This window comes from Crocodylus porosus, unplaced genomic scaffold (assembly GCF_001723895.1).
Source record: "Crocodylus porosus isolate Cpor-Errol unplaced genomic scaffold, CroPor_comp1, whole genome shotgun sequence".
Lineage (NCBI taxonomy): Eukaryota > Metazoa > Chordata > Crocodylia > Crocodylidae > Crocodylus > Crocodylus porosus.
Window position 1 is genome coordinate 6,560,324 of NW_017728928.1, and position 19,202 is coordinate 6,579,525.

Genomic DNA, 19,202 nt, shown 5'->3' on the forward strand with positions numbered 1-19,202 from the left:
GCAACCACCAACTCAGGCCACTCAGCTCGAGCCGCAGAGCTCCTGCTCCTGCGGCAGCCAGAAGGGAACTGTGTGGCAGGCTCCGGCCTAAGCTATATATAAAGGCCTGGCCCTGCCCCCTTCCAACCATGTGACCCACTTGGTTGCCCTGGCAACCAGGCATCTGAGCTGCCTGGGTGATTGGCAGCTCTGCCAATCACCCTCAGAATCACGGGGCACCTCTGTGACTCCGTGACAATGTTGTAACGAAGCAAAAGGATTGTGCCCGTGTTAAAAGAATATCCTGAAGTTGGTAAACTTCTTCCCCTTATGCTGGTTGGTCATGTCTTTGCATAACATTGCCATGAGCTATGCTGTGCTCATATGTGATTTTTCTACGATGCTCCGATTCTCAAGGTATCCATTAGGCCAGTAGAGGTGGGTGAGCCTGCTCTGAGGAAGCACAGACTGGAGTCTGCAGTGTGAAATGCTTCCTCCTAGAAAACTTTCCTTGAAACATAATAAAACAGACCAAGATGTTCCCTGATCCATGCAGGACATGGCAAGTTTACCTACCTGGGGACTAGCAAGTGGCTTGTATCAAATCCTTGGCCACACCCCCCAGGACTGGGAGGTTTACATTTGAGTTTGAATGGCTCAACTCAAGCCCATTTCCCAGTGGTGCAGCAATTAGATACTGCTGGTACAAGGAACCAACCCATTGACCTACAGAGACTAATGACCCATTATTTGCATCATTTTGAGCCATCCTGGAACATCTTCACAGCTTCAGGAAATTGCTGTTCCTGTCCCTTTGGTTTCACTGAGTTTCACGTACCACAGGATGCTTTTAAAAAGCCTTTATCTGTTGCAGCTTCCTCTGGTCCCTTACTACAAACCTCATTGTTTCGGCCACACCACGTAGTTGTGTGGTGATCACTTTCTCTGCAGTGAATAAGCAGACCACGATCTGCAGTTCTTTCTTATGCACTGGGTGTGCCTGCCTGGTTGGAAGTGACTTCTTTGGATCATTGGGCTGACATTCACCAGGTGAGGCCTCATCCCCTGGAGGACTGTTGATGTGCAGCAGGACTCAGCCCACCTGAGACAGGTCCATTAGGTGCTGTTTTGTTCTGAAGGCACCAGCAGGAATAGCAGAGCTCTCGTTGTAAAACCAGAACACACCTCTGTGTCTTTACTGCAGAATTGTATAAGTACTAGCCGTGCCAGCACCCACACAACGCTGTCCCTGGAGTTGTGATTCGGTTGTGATATCTGCCACTGTGCAGTTCGGTAGGTGTTGCATACCTGCTGTCTTGGCAGTGGTCACCAGATGGCACTGTTACATACAGTCTTACAAACTCTTTTCCCTGCATGCAGAAGCTGCTCTGTCCTTGGAGCAATGCTGTGCCAGTGTCGCAGTTGTGTTGTACCTTCTTTTTGGGAAGCTGTGGCAAGCAGCAAAAGTTTGCTCTCCAACTGGGCTTTTGGGCTAAGGACAGAGAGCCAAAAAGCTCAAGGCTGGATTGATTCAATCTTCACAGGTTAATCTGAGCTGCGTAGATTGAACTGATAAGCAAATAAACAGACATTCATGTTTGATTCTGGAAATGCAGCTACAGGCCTGTCATGGCCCAGGCCAGAAGCTGGGGATCATGAGAGCATGCCTTCTTGCTCAGCTGGAGCAGACACCCACCCTGTGAGAGGTGATTTGGGGGGAGGTGCAAAACATCCTGGATGGACTGAGTTAACCTGAATCTGGAGGGGATCTGGGACAGAAGTTCAATAAACTGATTTAACCTAAATCAGTTAAGTCTGATGCTACATCCATCCAGATTTATCTTTAAACTGGTTTTGGCCATTTTCAAAGCAGTTTATGTGCACTGAACTTCTATTGTGTTTACAGATTTGAAGTAGTTTCTGATCTCTTATACCAGTTTAGGTGTCTTTTCCATCCCTAGCCTTGCAGGGAGGAACCTGCAGGGCTCCAGCATCTGCACCCCTGCCCCTTGGCAGTGGGGGGTCTTTCTGTCTGTGTACCAGCTTACATGGACACATACATACACCCACACACATGAACGCATCGGTCAGTTATTTATATCAGTAAAGGAACTGCATTACTAATATGGGGCAGAAAGTTTATGGTTTTGATTTGCAGGTCGGCATTACAGAGCAGAGGTTGCAGCCTGCACATTGTTATAACTCCCGATGAAGTTAGCAGACATTCTGTGTGCAAGGGCCATGTGTGTGGCATAAGCGTTACCCTATACTGTATTAGTCTTGACTCAGGTATGTAGCTACTGTATGTAGACATTGATAGAGTCTCTAGAGCTGTGGAGGATGTGGCTTTTGAGGCTTCAGACAGGAATCTGGTTGAAAGTAGGGCACAATGTGAGATGGAGGGTTCAAAAGTAGATGGAGCTGGACTGTTCTCAGTGGGGGCAGGTGACAGAACAAGGAGCAATGGGCTCAAGTTGCAGGAAGGGAAGTTTAGGTTAGATATTAGGAAGAATGTTCTCGCTAGGAGGGTAGTAAAACAGTGGAAGAGGTTATCCAAAGAGGTGGTGGAAGCTCCAACCTTGGAGGTTTTAAAGACCTGGCTAGACAAAACCTTGGCTGGGGTGATCTAGTTGGGGAGGTCCTGCTTTGAGCCAGCATAAGGGGAAGAAGTTTACTAACTTCAGGATATTCTTTTAACACGGGCACAGTCCTTTTGCTTCGTTACAACATCAATAACCGTCTTTGGACTTTTCTTAAAGTTTTGTAAGTCTGTTTTTTTCCTTGATCTTTCTTTTTCTTAAAAATAGCAAGAATGTCACCTCTGGGGCTGGGTACAAAAAATCTCCAATAACGGTGATACAGGCCTGGGCATTTTGGGTAGGGGTGGCAGAAGTGTCTATATGAGATGGACATCCAATTCCCATTGAGCAGCAGCCTTTCTGGGATAGCAGCTGTCCATTTGCTATCTCAGGCTCAATTTACTGGGTGCAGTACAGAGTAACAGGGTAAAGCACAGGCCATGGTGTTTGACAGGAGATTGCATTAGATGGTCTAATGGTCCAACCCTCGTTTTCTATGACTCTGTGATTGTATGGCAGCTGCCCGTAGCCTGTGTCCAGGGCCTGAGTAATCCAGTGGTAGGAATCCAGCTGTACACATAGTGTACGCATAGTGTACAGTAAAGAAAGGAGGAAGTATTAGAGCAATCACACCCAGGGCCTTTGGATGGAGAAACACAGGACTCTCGCGATGCTAAAGATTCATGCATGGGTGCAACCAGGTTGTTTCAGGACCTACAAATTGTTCCAGCTCCTCAGGATGGAGAGTTATTGCTATCTGGTCTGTTTTGCCTGTGTCTGAACTAGACAATATGCATTTTGGGTTAGGGACCACATCTTAAAAGCACCACCAGGCTGCTGGTGATTGGTGATTAATAGTCCACCTGGACAGCTCTGTTGTTTCAGGTAGGGTTATTGTTACATTTCAGGTAGATCACAAAGAACTACATGGAACGAATTTGAGCAAGCCTGCCTCATTGCTCTCTGTGCTTTTCTGGAAGACCTCTGACAGCACTGCCCTGGACACCAGCAGAGAAAAATTAGAGAAGCAGCTTTCTTTTACGAGCTTGCTTTTCCTGGCTGCAATAATATAATGCTTTTTGGGGCTTTGGGTGTTGTACTACTGGAAGAGTCATCTGTAGATAGAAATCCCATGTCCAGGTCAAAACTCGAGTGAACTAGGGTGTCAATGAGTTGTGAACTTGGGCTTGTGCTTTTCCCCTGTAATAATGAAGCCAATGAAGTACAATGACAAGGCCCTGGCATTGTTGCTTTCGGGGCACATGCTTTGTACCTGCAGCACAGTGTTGCACAACTCACTTGTATAACAAAAGCACATCAAATGCAAGTGTGTCGGGGCCAAGCTTTCCTTACTATAGAGAACTCATGGGTTGTGCTTCAGGCTCTGGCACTGATGCATTGTGCAGCTCTGGGTAAATCCTCTTGTTCCCTATCTCTCAGTTTGTGCAGGTGTGAAATGCATGTGCAAAGCACAGATTTATCGAATATGTGACTTTCTTATTAGAATAAAAGTCCAGGCTTCACTTCCTGGCTCTGTCATTGACCCTCCCTGTAATCTTAGGCAAGCTCCAAAACTCTCTGTGCCTTAGTTGACGTGTGCGAAACAGGGGCAAAAATATTCACCTCTCTGGTAGAGGGGAATTCACCTCAGTTTGCAAAGAATCGTCAAACTCTCCAGTACGAGCTCCTGCAGCTTGCTGTGTATCTTCATTTATTCTGGTCTTTTCCTGCACCTCTCCAAGACCTAGCCTGCACTCCATGATAGGGAGAGGGTTGCTGACTACAATTAAGTGACTGGTGGAAATTGTAGTCTGGTAGCCTGTAGCCTGGCTGCACTTCTGTGAAGTGCCCCACTCCATCAGCAACCTCTGATCCTGCCCAGAAAGAGTTAAGTGGGCTCTGCTTGCCTCTTTACCCTCCTGGGTGATAAGGGTGGTGGGAATAACTCTTGAATAAGGCAGATATAGCATGTGGACTGAGCAGTCTTGTGGAAAAAACCATAGGAGCTGCCAGGTATGGCTAGAAGGTTTGAACTGATCCTTAGTTTTGATTATTGCTTTATTTGCTACTGGAGCCAAACCCCAGAAAGGGCCGAGAGGTGGCAGGGGAGGGCACTTTAGCTTCAAATACTGCATATGTGCATTTGCAAAGCAGGGAAGGGAAGTTTTCTGTTAACACACAGTGCAATGTAAGTATGTAAGTGTAAGGCAGCTCATTGATGCCAATGCATTAAAACCTGATATACCTAAATAAACTTTGTTTAAAAAGCTGTGCTATTAATACTTTGATGCATCAGTCAATACATAGCTGGGGTAAGGTTTGGTAATATAATACCTTCAATAATGCAAAAAAACCATGTTCTGTTTTCTTTACATAAGAACCCACTTTATGTCCAAGTACATTAAATGTAAAGGAATATAGTGTAACTTCTGTTTGGTTCAAATCAGCATCAGAAGAAGAAGTCCACAGGTGGTTATTTCTCTAGGATCTGTCCCAGTTTGGCAGTGATCAGCCTTCCAACTTTTTCTTGTAAAAGGCATAAAAGTAGGTCTGCTTCTCCCATACCTGCACAGTTAAAAGGTAATTCATTGTCATACACACGTAAGCTGTTTGAGTGAATCAGCCCAAGCCCACTATGAACTGGATGTGATCCAGAGTCCCTGTGGTCCCATTGACTTCAGTGCAGGTATTGAATGAGGACTGAATAGTGCAGGAATGCATGTGAGACCCTGAGATTCTGGCACTGTCTTCATTATTTTAGGTCCCGATCCTATAAAACATTTAAGCGTATGAATCGCATTCCCCTGAGTCTTACTGGGGAAGCAGTTAGGCTGAGGGGACAGGACGCTGCGCGAGGACAGGATGTGTACGTGTCTGTCTCGGCTGTTCGCAGCTTGGCTAGTACATGGCACTGGAAGCCTGAATAAATCACTTGGCTTGGGTGCTCTTTTCCTTCCCGGTCAAAATGATCTGAACTTGTTCCTACACATTGGCACCACCTTCCTCTGCCTGTCCTGTCCTGTCTGTTTAGATAGTCAGCTCCTTCAGGCAGCCTCACATTCGCATTGCACATCTGTACAGCGCCTAACACACTGGGGTCCTGATTCAGGTGAGGCCTCTAGGCAGTACTGTAGTACGAAGAATACCAGTAAGAAGGGGAAGGGTCATTTCCACATGCTCTTCTGGACAAGTGTCTAGGATGTCCCAGGAAGGTAACTTGGGAGAAGGCCTGTAAGGAAAGCAAACACACTTGTTAGAGAAGAAAAATCCAGAGTTCCTCCAGCATACCTTGCCCTGAGCCTGGGGGGTTAATTCCCAAACTGTTCAAATGTGAATGCAATTCCTGCCCTTGAAACTAATTCAGTGTAAAAACTCCTTGCCCTCGCCCCCCCATGTTTAGTGTTTTAATGAACCTTAGCACTAAGTCAGGGGGAGAAATTAAATTGCTACTAAAGCGCTTCACTCAGTGCTGCGTTCCTGGGTGCCTTCTCCGATCCTGTACAGTGGCCACCGGCAGCGCAGAGCGCGGGAGTCCGGGAGCTGGATGATGGTGCAAGGCAGACGTCGCTTCGCAGGCGTCAGCGGAGTCCCGCCAGCGCGATACGGACGGGAGAGAAGGGAGAGCCCTCCTTCGGTCTCCGTGTGGGCAGGGGCGCGCCGCCCCCTTGAAGAACTGCTCTGACTGCTGCTGAATCAGGCTATCTTTAATCAATCCTCCACTTCTCCAGCGCTGACATGTGATTTCTCTCTTTTCTACTGTCAGCAGTATTTAGCATCAGCAGTGGGTTTTCCTGAGCTTGGGATAGCACAGCTTTGATTCTGTTGGATCCATGGGATCTGCTTGATCCATGAGCCCTGCCCCATGGAAATTGGGAGAGATGCTATCACAGTCACCTTCCAGTCCGTGGAGTTGGCGGGAAGGAGAGGAAAATCAGGCATGCTCATTGGTTTGCTTGGAAAGAACAGGGCTTCAGGCGGAGCTGTCCTTGTTTCCCAGGCTCGTTTATCCACCTAGATTCATAGATGCTCGGGTCGGAAGGGACCTCAACAGATCATCGAGTCCGACCCCCTGCCTGGGCAGGAAAGAGCGCTGGGTCAGATGACCCCAGCCAGATGCCTATCCAGCCTCCTCTTGAAGACCCCCAAGGTAGGGGAGAGCCCCACCGCCCTTGGGAGCCCGTTCCAGACCTTGGCCTCTGAAAAGAAACATAAGCTCTCATGCAAAACTTCCGCTCTCTGCTGCGCTGTCTGTCACAGGGATGAAGTCTCTGTTAAAGCCCCGTCAACTTCAGTGGGGCCAGAATTTTACCTTTCGTGTCTCTTGGTGCTTGGGGTCCAGCCGTTCATTGCAGGCATGGTAATCACTCTCGGGCCCTTTAACCTGTCCTGTCATTTGTCACAATCCTGGGGAGGTTTTGTCCCTTTGCTAGTGCAGCGTGCAAGCACCCCTCTGGCCCCAGCATTTTGCACGAGGCTGCAACCCCCCCAAGGGTATTATTCCAAGGGGTGTCCAGTTTCATCAGCAAATAGGCATGCTGAAAGATGACTGCTCGCCAGTTCCCTGCCCCCCACCACAGCCCCAGCAGAGATGGTAAATCCACCCACCCCTTTCTTTTCCAGATACGGACTGCTCTCTCTCTCCCACTCCCGAGTCCCTGATGTTGGGAGTGCAACAGCTCAGCCCATCCCTGCAGCTGGCTGCCTGTCGCACAGAAGCACTTTCTTGCCTGGGCTCCTCTGACCACGTGGTTTGGATCTCAAAGTTCCTGCCTTAATCCATCTCATCACCCATGCAAGGCGATCTCTCTTTCCTTTTTCCCTTGCAATATTGTCATGACACAGGAGACTGGTTAATTAATCTGATTGGTCCTTAACTTTGTATCTGATTTAAAAAGAAAAAAAAATACCCTCAGTCAGGAGCCAACTTATTACTCATCAATGTACAGTCTGGAAACAGAGCAGGTATAGCTACACACACACACGGCATTCTTTCTGATTGTAGAGATGATTGAAAATCCCAACAGATTTATACTCTAAAACAGTGCAGTGCAGCAGGCCAACAAAAGCACAGCGATCCCTTTTCACTTCACTGGGCCAAAAACCATCAGAAAAGTCGAGGCAAGGATTAATCATTTTGCTCAAGCAAGAAATAAAGTCTTTCAGCCAAACCAGCCAATTGTCTCAGGACCTAATATTTGGGTAAATGACATGACAGAGTGGCTGTTGCTGGGATGGCCTGAAGCTCTTCAGGGGCTAGTCAGAGAGCCTGGCCCAGTGTGCAGAGCCTGCCAAACTCCCGCAGTCCCCAGCGACGTCGGTGCAAGCTGCAGCGCTCAGCAGGTTTGAAAATGGGGTCCAAGTGTTCAAAAGTCCAAATCACCCTGGTTTCAAGTTGTTTTGATTTGTCAGTGAGTAGGTCACAGGAATAGCACAGACGGGCCGAAACACTGGGGGACTCCTAGTATATCTGATAATGGGCTTCCTAGAAAGTTGGTGCGAAGGCAGTGGTCACCAACCAGTGGATCTCGATCCGCCGGTAGATCTTGGAGCCTCTTGGAGTCGATCCGAGGCTGGGGTGGGGGGGCTGAGCGCCCGCATGCATGCACATGCATGCCCCAGTCCAGCAGGTCAGTCTGTGGTGGATAAATCCAGGCCCCTGAGGTGAGGGGCAGCGCTGCAGAGGTAAGTTGAGCGGGGCCCCGGGCAGGTGGGACTTACCTGCTGAGGCGGTGTGCCCCCAAATAATTTTTTCTCCCTTTGCCTCGATCTGCCCCCACCCCCCTTCCCTCCCCGCAGACTTACCTACTGGGTGGGTATGGTGGGGGGGACGTGGCAGCACACAGTAGATCTTGGGTTGCTTTTAAATGCCAAAGGTGATCTACTTAAAAAGGTTGGAGACCCCTGTGCTCAGGGCACAGCTATCACGGTAGTTCCTAGAGGCACTGATCGAGGCGCCATCATGCCAGAAAAGTCAGTTGTTGCCAAAGTAACTGTCTTCTGCAGAACAAAGGTAGAAACGGGAAATAAAAAGTACAAGCACAGATTTCCAGTTGCCTAGTAGCTATAGGTGACCAGGAAGTTTCTCATGTGGTCTGCTCTTTGCTGGGGCCAGTGGGCCATACATGGCCCTATACTATACAACTTGCTAATGTCACTGGCAACCTGCCGCAGAACTGGAAGACAATGGATGGAGAAGATGTGAAGAGCAGTGTAGACCTGCTCACAGTATAAATAGATCCGTGGAGTTAGTAAAGATCAGGATCATCTGAGCAACATGGGAGCACAGGCCACTGTTTTCTCCCAGTTTCTGCACCATGCTGTGCACTGAACAAATTGATATGCGTGCTGTGCAGAAGGGTCTCATCACAGGCAGCGGGTGGTAAGGTGGTTGTTCTTTGTGCTGGAACAGCAGTGACTGAAAACACCCCGGTGCAGGGGCTCACCCGACCTTTTGCAATGCAAATCTAGCCAGCACTGCCTCTGGGGGGTGATCAGCATCTCCAGAGACAGTATTTCCTAGCCAGCCTGCAAAGTGACTTGCACCTGGTCTGAGCAAGAGGAAATTCCCTATTCCTTCTTTGGTCTGCTCCAGTCTGTTCTGTCCCTGATCCAGTATGCAGTCTCTGAGTTCGAGCTAGCACAGAACAAGTTGTTCAGCATGAGGAAGTGTATCCAGATCTGTCCCTTTATGCCTGTGTATGGGATTTTAAATTCAAGGGAAACCATTAATGTGAGGATAAACCAACTCAGATTGCTTATATCTACTTTATTTCCTGAGCTGTGGATGGACCTCTCTTCCAAGCCTCATTGGCCTGAAAGAGATGTAATAATATCCAGGTAATTAGTAATGAAAAGACACATTTGATCCCTCTGGTCAGTCCTTTTGCTGATGCAGTATTATTTTGTACAGTGCACTCTTCAGTGCTTCATCAAATCTAATTTTAAATCTCAGTTGATGGACCTTCTACTTTCTCCCCGGAGAGTATTTTTCTAGCTGACCCCAGATTTCCTCTGATGCTTAGCTTGGATCTGTCTTTTCTTAGAGCACATTAATCGGAAGAAATTCCCCCCCACTCCCATGTCACATGTATCAAAATATATATTCTCTCTTTTACACCCTGCTTAGCTGGGATTTAAGGTCATTCTCCACCCTTACTGGAGTACTAAAGAAACAAGATATGTGTAGTATTTTACTGGAAAGGATTTGCAATGACACCTGCAGCAATCACACTTGGTCGCAGACTCAGATATAGGCTTGTCACAGGCCTCATATCTTTGTGGTCTCATTTCCTCTCATCCATTTCTGTGCCAGCATAGTCCAGGCCAACACAGAAGTGAAAAAGGGAAAATGTTTGTTGTTTCCGTCTTTCAAACAGGATAAGAGCAGAGTCATTCCCTCCTCCCCTCTGCTAGTTGGGAGGTGGACCAGAGGCTGGGCAGATCTGTTAATGCAGAGAACTGTGATTTAAAAGATACAAGAGTTGTGCTTTAAAACAAGGTTTAGAAAACTCTAGTTCAAGTGATATGAACTATGTTCAGTCAAGATGGGCCAGCTGATGAGTATATTTTAATTGGAACTGTAAAAATCCCTGATTGTTTGGTTTTCTGGCTAGATGAAAAAACAGAAAAGCAGATAATTTTAGTTTGATAAAACATTTTAATTTTTGGCAAACTGAAAAGTAAAAAAAAATGTTTCAGATTGGACGTAATGTTTGGTGTTTAATCTTTTTTTTCAACATTTTAAAACATTTTTAATGCAAGTGAAATTAATTTTATCACCGGCTGATATCGAATCATGGAACTACTTTTGACAGTTTGAGGGTTTTTTCCAGTTTTTTTGTTCTGGTTGAAACTGTGCCCTGAAATAACAAGTATGCATCTGTTTTAGCCAGCCTGATGCTGGCTTTTTTTGTGAAAAAAGTTTTGGTTGAAAATTTTCTGCTGGCTCTAAATTTAACATTGAAATAAAAGTTGTGAAATCCTGATTTGTGCAGAGCCATTAGAGAATGCTTTTTTAAAACATCTTATTTGATACATTTTTCTTTCAACATGGTTTGGACTAGTGGTAAAACATCTCCAGGATGGAAAAGGGAACAAAGGGCCACTATATACTGTAAAAGTAGGATGATAACATAGCAAGGCACTTTATAACCCAAATTATTCCAACACATGGAGTTTGCCTTTCATTGTTTATCACATTTAACCTGTGTCATAATTACAGTGTATTAAATACTTGGAGTTTTTTCCATGATTATGAATTGGGTATGATTGCACGAGGGGAACCATGTGTCCTGTTACATTCCTATGGGCAAGATAACTAGGTGATCAGGGAGGAGGGAAGCATTGCTGCCAGAAAGCGTCTCCCCCAGGGACCAAGAGGGGACTTGGTGGGTAGCACGGTATGCAGCAGGGATGGAGAGGAGCTCCCGCCGTTATCAGTAATGCATCATTTTTTTCTCTAGTTATTTCCATCTGCAGAATGCCTGCCATATGTTTTGCAGATTTACCTGCTATTCCAAAGAGCTCAGCTGTTTGCTGCAGATTTTGCTTGCTCTGCTGTAGTCGATAGTCTGCTTAGCCGTGATGGATCGCATGGAAGTTGCACGACGTTGCTTCTCTTTCCCTGGCTTGATGAGCTTTGCTCCGGTTATCTGCTTCTGGGTGTGACTATTCACAGAAGGTGCAAGTCATGCCTGTGTAGAGGGCCAGCATACTCAATGTCGCACACAACTCCTGCTGGCATGTTGCAGGGGGGAGCATAATGTCACCTGCTGCACATTTATCAAACTACAGGAATTTGAGCAGCTTGAGATTTCCAAGGACATTTGTGCTGCTAAAATGTGGTGGCTGCATATGAATGGAAAGTGAGCGTGAGAGAGGTACTTATGTGGCCAGAGCAATTTTCATTTGAATTCAAGCAAATTAAACACATGAATGTTCACGAGACTTCAGTTTTTTGCATCACTTTCCCAGTTCTTGCTTAGCTGTAAGTGTTCTCAGCTCCCAGAGGATCCATCCCTGGGGTTGAAGGATTCAGGAACATGCAGGCAGTAGGCAGCAACTCCGAGGAGCAAGGCTGGATCACGGGCCTTAAGGAGGCCTTTTGCTTCAAGCCAGAATAGTATTCTATTTCTTTGTAACATTAATACTGAATAGTGACATTCACTGCTTGCCCTTTCACTCCTGTGCATGCACACACACACACGCTCCCAGCTGACCTGCGCCCAGGGTACAGAATATGTCACAGCCAAGGAAGACGATTTTTCCAAAGCTGCTGGCTCTTTCGTTCCAGGCATGCTTTCCTAATTCCAGGTGCGTAAGAGAACAGTCCTCCAATGGCCGGACTGTGGTGTGCAAGAAGCAGTGCCCCCCCTCCGACTTTGGCACAGCTACGTTCAATGGTGTGACCGATGGCGATTCAGTAACTTTGCCGAATTCTGTCTGAGAAAACCCAGCGTGCTGTGGGGAGCTTGTGCAAATCTTGGTGCAAAACCCTCTTGAGCCAACCCTCTTTAACTGACAGATGCTCTTCAGTGACTTGAAGCATTTCAGGGTCTTTCACAATAAATGTAAATTGTAAAGCGGGGCTCAGAGATGGTCTCCAGGAAGAAGGGTTGCGTCTAATCTGTATGCTTCCTTTACAAGCTGCTGTAACGACTTGTAAGGTTTAAAAGCAGTTATTGGGAATGTGACACGAGGCATTCTCATTTGGATGTTAGCACATGGCCTCTCAAACTCAGCTTTTGCCTTTGCTGCCATAAAGCTTGGGCCCAGTTCTCAGGTGGTGCAAATCAGCATAGCTACATTGGCTTTAGTAGTGCTATGCTGATTTATTCCAGCAGGAGAGTGGCTCCTTCTGGTCACCCCTGCTTTCCCCACCCCCCAGGTTACAAGATGATGGATGTTTTTTACATACGTGTTAGTACAGTTGGGGCAATATTCTTTTCCCCTAGTAACAGATTTAAAAAATGACAAGCTTGGGAGCTCCCATACATTTCAGGAGACTTATTTGACTAGGAAGGAAAATTTTACCTCTCAGCCTTATGTAGACCTCTGCCATGCACACATAGACACGTGTAGACACATGTACATGGGATTGACTACAAAGTGTTGTGTGCATTAATGCAAAGCTAGTAGTAGAAGGTATGGATATGAGAAGGGACCTGTTTCCCATGTGGAGACCCTGGTCTCTGGGCAGACCCCCATCAGCTTCTTTGCAAATCGGCAGAGGTGCAGGGATGGGGGCCCAAGATACCAGTTGTAACAACCTCTGCCCTGATTGGGGTGCACTCTATCCCACAGGACCAGGGCCCTTGGGACTGATGGCTGGAAATCCCCTAGCACTTTTGGCCGGCTGCAGGCGTTCAAGCCAGTGTCCGGCCTGTGTAATTAGAGTCTGGATTTTGCCTGCTGAAAATCCCCTGTGGAGTTTCAGATACTTGCAGCATTGTCGACTTCCTGCTTTACCTTGGGCACAATACTGCTGGGCTTGATAAACAGTTGTTGCTTCTCTCCCTTCACCCTGTGCTGAGGCACCTGAAATTCAGTGATTGGAGACGTGATTCATGCTTGCTTCAAGCTTATCAAATCTTGTAAAAGTGAAAGATGCTGTGTTAATGGGAGAGACTCCTTCCAGCTTCCTGGGGGCGAGTGCCCTACTCCCTCGGCTATTGATCGAAGTAGGAGACACCCCCCTCATGGTCTTGTTGTTTCCCAGCCAAAGAAGTTCGTTGAATGCAGCTTGCATTCACAAGTATTTTTAGGAGAAGCAAGTCTGCATTGTTTGACAAATTTGCTGTTCACCAAAAAAAAAAAATGTAATGTCTGCTGGAGATGTCATTTAGGTTCCCAAACCATGCCATCATGTTCAGCTGTTGGACTGAAGTCAATTAACCTGACAATTTGGAAAGTGGTCATTCACTTTACTTGCATCTGAATTTCTTTTCCCCTGGATTCTGGCTCTTCTAGTCACAATCCCAGCCTGACTCAGAGCGGCTTTAATTTTGTAGCAAGGACTTCCCTCTGTTGCTTTCTCACCTTTGCCTTAACATCAGCCTCTTGATGTAACATTAGGGTTACTGCCTATATTATTGTGAAGGAGTGGCTGTCCAAATGCTTAATCTACTTTACACAGCTATTCATCAAGTTGGCCAAACTTTTGCTAACTGTTGTGCGATAGGAGATACTTCTACCAAAAGCTTCACATACTGCGAATCAAGCTGCTTAACCTGCATATGTATTAACGCTTCCATTTTAATGCATTATTTTCTGGACAATGTGTGTCTATACCTGACCTAATGAGATCTTGTAGTTATAAAACAAAACTCCACTTGACAAAATTGATCCATCTCAAGCGAATATCTTGAACTAGCCTCCCTGCCTTGGGAAGAATGCAACTGAAATGGCTTTCCGTGTCTCCTTAAGGGCTGGCAGATTTGGTCTCTGTCTGACCCATTCAATGCTTTAGTCCTAGAAATGGCTTTGAATGGGTCTGTTGGGTCGGACCCACGGAAGAGTAGTTTCTGGCGTCAGTCAGTACTAACCCCGCTCACGTGACCCTACCAAGCATGTCGAATGTTTTCAATCTCAAATTAGGCCGGTGTCTATAATGGGCCCGACTGAAACAACACGCGTGTCGGGGGAAACTCAGGACCAGTCCACATCTTTAGGCAAATTGCTGTTTGTCACTGGAGGCAGTAAGGGAAGGGGTGTGCACAGGCTGAAGTGGGTCTGAGTTTTTGGCTTGGCAGTTGCAGACCACCCTGGAAGTCCTGTTTCAGCTCTTACATGTTGGGTTCTGGGAGCGACGTCCGTCCTTGGCTCTCCAGGTAGAGTTGAGCGGTGGTTGTCTGGTTGGGTTGTTTTTCTTTGCAGCTGATGTTCCCAAATCCTAATCCTGACGCTTCAGGTTTCCTTCCGCCCACTGACTTCAGATTTCATTTGTGTGGCTACAGATCAGCACGGAAGAGTTTGCTAGACAGCGCGCTGCTGTTGGCTGCTTATGTTGCTGTTTGTACAGGCATGGAGCACTGAACTTCGTGCACGGCCAAGAAAGCCAACCAAGGTCAGAGTCCACAGGACTGCTCAGAGGCCTGCTTCAGAGCCATAATTAACTAGTCTGTCCACTTCTCTGTGTCTACACAGCCTCAGCTAAATTTACCAGTTATTTAAAAGGCATTTGAGGGAACCTGCATACAAAGGTGGCTGATCTCAGAGTGGAAGGGTCCTCATGAACCAGAAATCATCTTACCAGTTATAATAAATTGTGAGAAGATGGGAATAAAGGGCATCTAATTTGTCACTGTTCACCATCTAGTATCTTGGTCTGTCTTTGTTTCTACAAACGAAAAGTTGCTTTTCTCACGCTCAGAGAGCAACACATGCTAGGAAGGGCGGGAGGCTACATCCATATCCAGTTCTAGCGAAGGCGGTTTTATACTCTGACTTGACACAGGTAAGCTGAAGCAGCCATAGGCACTCCTTGACAGTCACTGGTCAGAAACTATGGTGTAGTTAAGTTAGCGATGTATCTTGAAATTACTGCTGGAAAGAAAACAGAGGTCTTCTTCATCACTGCTACTTCACCTTCCCTGAACTCTTTGTTACAGAAACCCATTTCACTTTTAGGATTTTTATGGTATTTTTCCATCCTTAGCAGCAAACGTAAGCTTTCAGTCATTTGAAACATGGAAATTATTCAAAAGTACAAGTGAGTAAAAAAAAAAAGAGAGTTATCAGGATATATGATCATGTTGTGCGTATCTTTCTGTAACAGGGTGTGCAGAGCTGAAGGCTGTCTATGGTGTAGTAAGCCAAATCTTTACTAGGGCTTGGCAAGCTTTCCCTTGCCAAAAAGCTGGATTTCTGAGGCAACAAATGTTTTTGTCAAAAGTGCCTGCTTCCCTCTGCCTGAAGAAGGGCGTTTGTACCCGAAAGCTTTTTTTTGCAAAGAGCAGTTTCCCCAACAATTTTAGTTGGTCTAATAAAAGATATCACATCTACCCAAAGAACCGTGAAAACTCTTTATTTTGTATTAGAAGACCAAAATGCAAAATTAACTTGTTTTGGCTGGAGACTAAAACGTCTCGATTTTTCAGCTGAAATGTGTTTTCATCCGTTTCCAGATTTGAATTTTCACTTTTGCATTTTTTCCATTTTTCATTTTTTGACAAAAGGTAGACAGTTTCCATGGGAAAGGATCTCATCTTTTGACCCACTTTAATCTTTTGATTCAACAATCCACTGCACACACGAAAAAGAGGCAGAATGATTATTTAGCTATTGTAAATACACAGCAGAGACCCTCCTCAGCTCCCTTTCAAGAAATATCACTGTAACCTTAAAAATAATGACATTTCTCCATGAGTGAGTCTGAACCTCACATAGCGAAGCATTGGGAGTTTTAGACCCAGTTCAGCCCAGTTCAACAGTAACCATCCTTTTAAAGGACTGACATCCGCAGAAGTTTTTGCCACTGGGGTAATACAGGATCGGGACCTCGGCGCTAAGTCTCGTGCATTTAAGACATGCTCTCTAAGGATCAAAGCAAAGGCAGGCGGGAGCACAGTGCAGTGTGTGTTCGGTGGCTCTGCTTTTAGAACAGAAGGGAAGACAAATATAGTGGGGGGAGAGGAAAGGAGTCTAAACGTGGCATAATAGCTCCATTTATTTTCCTGTCACCCTTTAGACATGCAGCACTGGCACCTATAGCTGACAGATAAACAAACTGTGCTTGCTCTCTTTTAGAAAATATGTGAACAGAGTTGCACATTGTCAGCCTCACAGGGCAAAAAATAATAAACACAGATGTACATTTGAGAAGGATGAAAATGTTTGGAGTTCTCCCATTTGAAGCCCAGGCACTTGAGACGGGAAGGAGGATGGACTCTCCTTGCAGAGCTGGGCGATCTGGCTGGGATCCTCGCTTGGAAAGAGCTCTCGCTGGTTTGGACCCGGGAGGACTGAACGGCTCTGGCTGGAGGTGCTGGAAAGTGTGCAGAGTCCCCACATGCCCCTTGCAGAGTCCCATGCCCATGATGGTCCCCGCATGCCTTCCCCATCCCCAAATGCTAGAGGTTTTAATTCTCCCTTGCTTACAGCTTTATCTCCCCTAAAGCCTTGCTTTCTCCTTCCTTTTCCTGTGCTCCATCATGGTTAAAGTGTGTCAGGCCATTGATGTGCTCATGGGAGGGGTAAGTCAAAACCCCAATTTAAATAATAGATTTATATCAGCTTTCCCATTATATGTTTTTTTTTAAAGAAAGGTGTATTTTCGTTGGTTGATATTAACAATTACAATGCTCCTTTACAACTAAATATAGTTTCTACAGCAGATTTGACACGTTTCCTAGGTACACAAACTCATACACACACACAATGCATAGCTTAAAAAACTTGGATGATTAGGAATCCTACATTTTAGTATGCACTAAAATAGTGAAATATGTATTATTCAGTAGATGATTAACTTTTTGCTCATATTTGTATCAAGCTGCATTCAGCTGGCCACTCGAATTTAATTAAACCCACAAAACCAGCCCTTCAGATTTATTAAACCAACCGTCACATTTTGGATACAAAACCTTTTTAAAAAAAAAATCAAAACATGGTGCACGTGTACAACAAACCAAGTTATTAAACACCAGCATTAACTGTTATAGTATTAGAAGTATGAACTGTGGGTAGTGAATTAAACCACAGTAATTTCAGGTCACGCTGGGGAAAATTGTCCAAAACACCTAGGTGAAAGTCATGTGAGCTGAAGTTCCTACTTGCCTAATTCTCTCTAACATATGACAGTCATTTTTTACCTAGGCTTTTTTGACAAAAATGTCCTCCCTTTTAAGTTTTTAGAACCCAGAAGTCTCATCCTCTTTCCGCTTTTTATTCATAGTCTGGAAGAGAAAAACAGTCTTTCATGCTTTTACAGCTCCCAATCGATTTCTCAGCTTCGAATAGCCCAGTCCAAATGAAGAAAATGTTCTTTCTGCTACTGCTGGTAAAAGCTGGTTTCGTACATCAACAGCCTCTGGTTCCAGGGCCTTTGCTAGTGACTTCTACTAGCTCAGTCGTGCGATTTCCTTTAAAACACCCTCAGCAAATGCGCTGCTTCAATGGTTCACCTCTAGCCCTGAAGTTTATTAAGGGTGGCATGACTGATGGGTGACTAGTAGATGTTCATGTCATAGCAGCATTTTCCTTTTTGGCAGTTAGGCATCTACCCTGGTACTTTGTATGAAGAATATTGGCAACAAAAATGAGGTGGAGGAAATGTGTCTTGACCCATCTGCTTCTTTACTGCCTGCAGCTTAACTCCACTATTGGGTATTTCTTGCTTTAATCTTTCGTGAAGTGCTTTCTAAATTCCAGCAGCCTCCACAATACAGCAGCAATCTTTTGTAGTTAGTCCAAGAATATGGAAATAGGTTTTCACATATTCACCGTATCTACATTTTTTTTAGTTCAATGTTGACTACTTTAGCTTGTGCTACTTCCATCAATTTTGTCACAAGTTTTTTCACAGATACGTGGCCTATGTTGTATTCAATTCAAATTTCATTTAAGCTAGTTTATTAAGGAAAACTTAATTATAATTTAAAATTAAAAATATAAAAAATTAGAAATTTTACAACTCCTTTTTTTAAAATCATTGATTTTGATCTATCCTCACCTACCTTCAAAGGCCCGGCGGTGAGCTCCACACCTAATTCCCATCTTATGTTTAGTGGCTGTCTAGCAATTAGCTACAGTCCTGGTGCTTTGGAGAATGACTGTCCCTGACTTCTGGGTACATGTGCTGATCAGCAATGCTTCTGAGGGCACACACTAGTTACTAATTACCAGTTATTGGCTTTCAAGCTTCTGCAATATCCATTGGGCATTCGTGCTTCCCATAAATCAAGCTACTTTTAAACGTGCTGTTAATGAAATAATGATTTGCTAAGTGACAAATGTGTTGCTAATTACAAGTGACTTCATTAGACAGCAGCATTAAAAAAATGACACTAGATCTCAAATATGTTGAGTAAGGAATGACTTAATTAACAAATCCGTGTGTCTCAATTATTCACTTAAAAGCACCATGCACAGACAAATGTTTAAACTAATGTTCCCTAATAAAGTTTGGATGCAGCTTAGGAATGACAGCAGGGTGATAAATATTTTATCTGGGCCAAGTGGAGGAGGAGAGAGCTTTGTCTGTTCGGGACAGAGGGATAAGCCGGCCACAAACCACAGCACTTAACTGTTCACAGTGGTATTGGAACAGATCTGGGTTTCTGTTCTCCGTTCCCCTTCATGCTAGCAAGATCCCCTTTTTCCTCCTGCCATGCTCCACAGTTAGCTGGCCAATCACATCAGCCTAGCCCTGCTAATTAATTACTGCCATGATTAATTACCATTGATTATAGTTCCTAACCAGCTGCTCTCCCAAGCTGAGGCTCCAGTTTATTTTGTTCTCACCTGAGATGGAAGCGCCACCTATTGGCAGGATTATGCACGTTCCAAGAAATGTATTTTGCCCCAAACTTCCCCCCCCCCGTATCTCTAAAAATAAAACCATAAAATAAGTGTAACAGGAGAGCCTGATTACTCCCAGCCCTCCAAAAATATTTGTTAAGAATAAGAACAAATTCTCAAACAAGC